Source organism: Cibotium barometz, chromosome 61, assembly GCF_041138505.1.
Source record: "Cibotium barometz isolate CiBa-2024 chromosome 61, ASM4113850v1, whole genome shotgun sequence".
NCBI classification, from domain to species: domain Eukaryota; kingdom Viridiplantae; phylum Streptophyta; class Polypodiopsida; order Cyatheales; family Cibotiaceae; genus Cibotium; species Cibotium barometz.
In genome coordinates, this window is record NC_141106.1 from 3187724 (window position 1) to 3195439 (window position 7716).

Sequence of the window (7716 nt, forward strand, 5' to 3'; positions counted from 1 at the left end):
AGATACCCACAAGTACGCCGAGGAAGATATTGGATCAAGGAGTAAGAGTTGTTTTCTGAATTCGGGTGTGGCTGGTTGATTGACCTTGCTGGTCCTCAACGGATGAGTCCATGACTCTTTTATATGGATCTGTTGGTTGATCTTGCTGATCTTCCACGGAGATTCCATTTTGTTATGTGAATATACTATGAGCTAGGAACTATCGAAAAGGCCCCTGAGTGAACAGGTGGTGAGCGTTCTGGTTGCCAATGATGCCATAAGTACACCGATGAAGGGATGATTGGAAATAAGGATTCGACCAGAGATTTTGAGGATTGTGATCAGTGATACAATGGTTTCATTAAAGGATTGTTTTAAAGATAGCTGATGCTGAGAAAAAAGCAATTTCATATTGGGTATGTAAGTGGTGTGACTAGTTTTATGTTTGCATGAACATCCGGCTAAGGGGCCTGGGAACTCTTTCCTAACCAAATTCCTAATTGGATCCCATCACTACAGTGGTTGGGCGGTTGGCTAACCCATGGGACCGGATGGGGTTAGGCTGGACTGATGGATCCGTAAATCGAGACTCAATTTCTGTTTAGTTCGATAGATGAAGTAAATTCCGGACAAAAATTGTTCTATGGAAAAGAATCAACGGTTGTGCCTCTCAATGAGGAAAAAAGCGTTGGTCTCTATGATCCAAGTACAGTCTTTTTCCCTGATCTGACTATGGGACTTATGGGTTTGATCAGATGAGCTCAGTTAGTTAAGGCTTTTGACTACGTTAGGAAAAAGTTATCCTGGTGTAATCGCCCGTGCTTTCAAGGCAAAGGAAGTTTTTTCGGGTTCGATTTTGGAAAAACCGATGGATTAGTCTCTTGTCTGGGCGATATCCGTGGGCGATGCCCCGAGTGTGGGACCGTGCCCCGCACAAGAAGTGCTACTTCCGCCGCTAGCACCCCTGAATTTGTTGCGCGGTGGGGATAGGGATCTTACACAAGTGACCACATGCCATTATGATCAATGCTTTTGAGTTCTTGTTCCATAGCATGTTTCCAGGATGGAAGTTTGATATCATCTTTCCACGATGTTGGCTCATTATGCACCACATAGTCTGTGCAAAAATCAGAGGCAAATGAGGCACGAGGAGTGATCCTGGTTGACCGAGACGAGGACCTTCCAAGGGAGTATCACGAGGAACATGCCAGAGTCACGCATGGTCTATTGGTACTCATGGGGTAAAGGGTCCCTGGGCTGTCGGGAGGAGGAAGGCTCCTCAAGAGGTGGAGCAATAGTTGATTGATTTGGTTCTTGTGGCACAGTTGGAGATTCTTGTTGGGGTGGTATGGGCAGCGGAAGATGAAGTAAATCCTGCTCATCAAAGACAATGTCTCCAACGAATGAAGACTTTATTTGATCTAGTATCAAAGACTTTGTAAGCCTTTGATTTAGAAGAGTAGCCCACAAAAATGAGTAACTCACTCCTTGGCTCAAGCTTTCCCCTCGTGTCATTCAGAGTGTGTGTGCACGCATGACACCCAAATACACGGAGATGGGAAATAGTCGGTTTTTGGCCATAAAATGCCTCAAACAGGGTCCTATGATGAGGGACAACAACCGTGGGGCAACGGTTCAAAAGGTACATAGAAGTGTTGACCGATTTTGACCAAAAGCGTTCATACAGCTCTACTGCAAAGAGCATGGAGTGTGCCATGTCCATAACAGTGCGGTTCTTGCACTCGACCACTCCATTTTGTGAGGGGGAGTTGGTGGAGGTCAGTTGGTTTGAATGCCCTACTCTTGCAAGAACTCGGTAAATTGATGGGAGATAAACTCACCACCATTGTCACTGGCGAGCAATCCCAATTGAGATGCCCATTTGGTTAGTGACTAACTGAACCCACGTGGAAAATTATTGGAACGTATCTAATTTATGCTTTAGGAAATACACCCACATGTACCTCAAATAGTCATCTACAATCAACATGTAGTAGAGAGACCCATTCAAGGAGGGAGTTGGGGATTGCCCAGTCAAGTAAAAAAGAATAAACTTGAGTATACCTTGAGCACAATGAGTAGCATGATGTGGGAACGGTATGTACAATGCTTCTTACCCATTTGACATGGCTAGCAGACATCCTTTGTCAGTTTGAGGCATGGTATGCCTTCAACCAGCTGGTCTCTAGACAACTCATAGAGCGTGTCATAGGGAAGATGACCATAGCAATAGTGACATAGTTATTCAATGTCCAAAGGATCTTGAGTCACGTAAGCACAAACCCTCAGAGGATGGCTCAGATAAAAACTAGACATCCAATATAAGCCATCCTTCTAAGCTTGACCTCTAGTAACCAACAAGATCGGTAGTCTCATCAATTACCTCAACAACTCGCTTGTTGAAGTAAACTCCATGATCGAGTTGGGTGAGTTGGGCTAACAGAAAGTAAGTTGAGGCCCAAGTTAGGGTCAAGATAAACATTATCTAAAGTTGTTTCCTGGTTGGGGCCTGTGTTAGTGTCACTAGATTATTCCCCCTCTTGACCGCCAATTTGGGGCATATCTGCCACCTTAGTTGTTTTGGTGATTCGAGTTAGTGGTGTTGGGGTTGTTACCTCTATTTTCCTTGGCTCATCATCAACATGTCCAGGTATTTGGCAATGAGTGCAGAATCTATTCTTTTTGGGATATTTTGCCAGTGGGGAGTGGGTGTTAAGGAAGGGTTTTTGGGATGAGTATTTTTGCCTAGAGGTTTGCCTTAATTACCTAAGTTGATGTTCCCCTTCCCTTGTTGCCCTTTACGAGTAGAGGAGGAAGAAGGGGACTTCTTGGGATGAAACTGGTCATGCAACCAAGAGAAGCACAATAGTTGGCACTCACACTCATATAGGTTAGGCATAGGTTCTAAACTAATGGTTTGTGTGATAAAAGTAAAGAAAGTAGGCGGTAACTTGTTCATTAAAGTGATCACCTGGTCTTCCTGCAACTTGGTGGAGCCAGTGGTGGCATATTCCGCATTAAGGTGCCGGTATTTAGCAGCCTTGACGGTCAGATCATCCCCCTCTTTGATAAAGAAAATTTGGATTTGATGCTCGAGATCAATGCGACACGTGCGATCACATGCATCATATCTCTCTGCAGGTGTGCTCATCTGTCAGACATAGGGGAGTTGTTGGAGCTGTGAGTGAAACTCCAGCAGAAGGCCTTGCATGAGCTCCACTACTATAGCAGTGACATTTCTAGCTTCCCACTAGCGGATGACTTTAAGAGATGCTAGGGAGGGGTCGGGTTTTTGTTCAAATCCCTTTACTAAGTTCTAGGAACCTTCGGAGGCAAACACTTGCTCTATAAGATTAGCCTAGGTAGTGTAATTAGACCCATTAAAATGAGTCTTTTCTGTGAAAGCATTTTTGGACATAGAGACATGAAAGGAAGGAGGTGAGGGGATCTAGGATGGCTGGTACCCATATCCAAAGTGTAGAGGGTTAGGAGGAACTCCAGACAATCCACTAATACCCGACACGTGTAGGATCGAGGGAGGGTACTCCATAAGATGAGATATAAGGTTGGGGACTCTGCACAAGTGGAGTTCCTGGCTGAGGCACGAAACCTTGAGGAGGCACATATGTAGGAACAGAGGTAGTGCCTGAGATGGGTTGGTAAACTATTTGATACCTCGGTATGCTAGGTGGCAACATAATGCCAGAAGGCAAAGTGCCGAGAGGTCCTTGTGGCGGGTGAAACCCATACGCAGGTCCCTATGGGGGTGCGACCAGTAATGGCTGCATGCCAACACCAATAGTAGAAAAAAACATGGGTTGGGTGGAAGGGTTTTGTGCTTGTGAATGAGCAGTATTCCAAAACACATTAGGAGGAGGATTAGAAGGTGAACCAAAAGAGAAAACAGTGTTACCTCCTTGAACACTAGTAAACTGGGAGCAAACTGTGCTCCTAGACCCTCCTCTTTTTGGGTTCACATATTCAAGGGATCGAGGGTAGTTGATGGTACCATATGCTGAACCTGTGCTACAAAAGAGGACACCCAAGTAGAATTAGGAACATAAGCACTCAAAGGTACATACAAACCTGACACGGCCTCCGACATAGTTGATGACAATGGAACTCTGGACGACCATGGTGGTACTTATCCTCCCTGAGAGAAAATCCCATATCAAAGTCTAGGTTTTGACAACCTAGATTGAGTAGCAAGATTCTCCAGATGAGGCTGAATACCAGGGTCTAGTATTGCACATTGGCAGTAAGCATGTATCCCCCTCTAGAAGGAAAATCTGGTAAGCTTGGAGAAGAAAGACGAGATGCCAGCAGTGTAGAGGGTGAGTAGGTATAAATAGGATGGTTATCGCCCAATGAAAGACCACGAATGGGGCTCTGCAAGGAAATCCCATCCTCCATGTGGTCTAAATCAAAATATAGAGTATCAATAGGCTGAGCCTCTGGAATTGAGGGTAGACGATCCATGTTGAAAAGCTCTCAAGAACTTCAATCCTTTTATCCACGATTGCTAGGCAAAAGGATGAAAAGACCGGATGTATGAGAGATCAGAGCAAATCAATACAGCATGGAAGAGATGAGTCAGAACTGTTTCCACATGAAAAATTGTGGCTCATTTTTTTTATAGTCTAGTAGAATAGACGCCTTTTTCATGAGGTGCAATGTAGGAAAATAGATGCCTTTTTCATGAGGTGCAAGAAGACAACTTTCAGCATAACTTGTCCTTACCTATGCTTTTTGGCATGGTTTCCTACTTCTTCAACGATTGGCAAATAAGTGCTACACTACTATCCGACCCTTGGGAAGCCCTAGCTCCTATGTCTTCAATATGTACCTAAAGAAAATGCTTTGGCACATTTCTATCGCCAACATTTTCATCAAATGGCAATCACTTCTCTGAATATATAAAACAAATTCAACGATAATAGCTTCTTCAAGTTCTCTTTACCTATTGCTTGTGTATGGATGCTAGTAGAGCAGAACTGCTTGCGGCACAACACTAGCGATTGAGGAGTGAGATTCTTCATGACAAAAGCCAACTGCCTTTAACAAAACACATTTGCAAAATGTCTTCATTGTCTGGATGCCATAGAAAATCCGGCATGTGATGCCCATGAAGCTTGTATCGTGAGAAATCTTTCAAAATACAATCATATTACAAGTAGGATCGGCCCTTTCCGGCCATATGGGAGTGTGTAAATTTCAGCATTGCTATCTTATTTGGTTTTGTGCCATTTCATCTTGTTTAATAGTATTAATAGTTTAAGTGTTGTCAAGATTGTGCTCAACCCTTTTTGGAAGCAATTACAGTCCATGCATGTGATTATTTAAAGAAAAAAGAACAAAAACATACTTGATTATTTAAAACGCCTTAGTGGCATATTTTTCATGTGTTCCTCAAATGTCGGTTGTTTCTCTCACCACAATGATTTGACATGAAGAAAAAAGCTTAAGACCACACAAAGGGGGAGATCATGTCCACCATGTTGCCCTCATCGAAGAGAAAAAATGGGTATCATGTCTAGGCATGTTCTTCCAGAGAACCTCATCTTCCAAAATAAATGTTACAGCCAAAACTCATGCTAAGCTAATAAAAGGGCACCCCCATACATAATATTCACAGCGCGCTATAGCCCACAGGGTTAACGCAATGTCAACTCTTCAATTTATGAAGATTGTTGGATCGCAGCAGCATTCATCTACGAGGAAGCAGCAGCAAAGAGCAGCCAAACTGCATAGAAGAAAGAGCAGAGTTGGACACACAAAATATGCACGGAATCAACTCTCACAGAAAGCAACCAGAGCTTACCATCCTTCCAGAAAACCGGTGTTCTTCTTCTGAGGGGCTTGAGAATACTGAGGAGGGGGCACCACCGGAGGAGGCTGCTGGTAATAGCCTTGCGGGGGGTAGCCTGCAGCACAGAAAAGGCTCTTAGACACAAAGATTGACCTTAGGAAAATACGCAAGGAACACACAAAGCTTCAAAAAATCCACAAAAAAAACCCTAAAACCATTGGATACAGACTTTTTCGAGGTGGAGCACAGAAACCCTAAAAAGAGAAACGCGTTTGCCCTAAAAACGCAGAAACCCTAGAAGAAAGTTACTTCGAGGTGGAACAGAAACCGAGTTTGCTTTACCTTGAGGCGGGTAGCCGTATGGTTGCTGCTGAGGAGGGTAACCTTGCGCAGGATAAGGGTAGGCGTACTTGGGATTGTCAGCCATCGCTGCTGCTGTTGATATTACTGTGTTTAGCCGGAACTGCAGCAGGTAGGGTTTGTTTTTGCAGGGGTTTTTTGTTGGAGATGATTGAAGGCAGAGAGAGCGAGCCACGAGATACGTGGCGGAATCGTTTGTCGCTTATATAGCCTGTTGAAGTCCGTGCTCATACGCGTCGGGGCTTTCCACACGGACGTCGGATTATGACGGTTGGAGGCGCACCGTGTCGCTCACGGTGAAGCGTCCCGGAAAAGCTCCGCACGCTTGAAACTCTTTGATGTGGCAACCTTCTGGAGAAAGCCTCTTAGGTCCTGTTTCCACGTGGCCGGTGGCCCGCCTGTGGCGGGAAATTGGTGGCCCTTTGCACCGTCAAGTGTGGTCACGCGCCTGGTGGCCCATTTTTTTAATTTTCAAATTTTGTTTAAAAAATCGTCCTCTCCGTCAGATACCTTGCCAGCGTGTCACACACACGGCCATCACAGTCACGTTTCTACATGAAAAGCAAAAGACATTGTTGCGCTTCTGGGCTTGAAGCAGGGTATACGTCCTTGCTATGCTGGTCAGTGCAGTTGCGTGTGTGTTGGTGTGCTGTGATAAGGCCACTCACAGGTTTCAACAGCTTCCCGATCTGCCTCAACAGCTTCCCTATCTTCCTGATAATGCCTCTTTTACGAGAACTTGCTGCAATAGTTATGGCTGCTCTTGGGATGTTGGTCACGCTTCTTCAGTTCTTGGTACAGCATAGAAGCACCCAATCTCATAGGGAATCCATCTTATGGCATACCAGTGTTGTGCGCAGACAAGTTTTGTCTGGGCATTCAACACAAATATCTTTGCTGGTCAATTGCATGTGCGCATGTGGGGATGTCTTTGCTGGTCAATTGCATGTGCGCATGTGGGGATGATGATGGGTGGGGATATATTTCATGCGCTCCCCCTTGTCGTGTAGCGGGGGAGTGCATGAAACACTTTCCCTCTCATGCCAGCTCAGCATTCTCCAAATTGCCTCGACCAGCTCTGAGCTTACGGCAAAGCCACCCGCTGCCCATGACACCGGTCCAGTGGTCTGCGTTCATCACGTGATCCGTGTGGTGAGTATTAAGTAATGTGTATTGAGATTTTCAAATGAATTGGTAATTTATTTAATTTTATTATTATTTTTCCCTGTTTTAATTTACTTTTGGTGATCTAGATTCTAACCTTCAATGTTGGTCAGTGTGGTGAGTCATGAGTTACGAGTGTAGTATAAATTTGATTTTTTACAAAATTGGTAATTTATTTAGTTGAATTATTATTTTCTCATGCTTCAATTCCCTTTTGGTGATCTAACCTCCAACGTAAATTGTAATGGTCTTGAAAAAATGCAATATGATTTATTGATTACATAAAGTAACCATATACTTTTAACTCTCTCTCTCTCTCTCTCTCTCTCTCTCACACACACACACACAGTACACACACATACTAATCAATTTTATTTTATTTTTATAAATTATATAGGTAATGG

At 44.1% G+C, this 7716-nt stretch overlaps 1 long non-coding RNA gene across 1 annotated transcript; it reads right to left on the reverse strand.

Moving 5' to 3' along the window:
- Positions 1–5502: 5502 nt before the first annotated feature.
- LOC147604465 (uncharacterized) lies at positions 5503–6334 on the reverse strand. The gene is made up of 3 exons (XR_015265351.1): positions 6131–6334; positions 5801–5903; positions 5503–5722 (listed from the first exon to the last, which is right to left on the reverse strand). It is a non-coding gene; the product is annotated as an uncharacterized LOC147604465 (long non-coding RNA).
- Positions 6335–7716: the final 1382 nt, after the last annotated feature.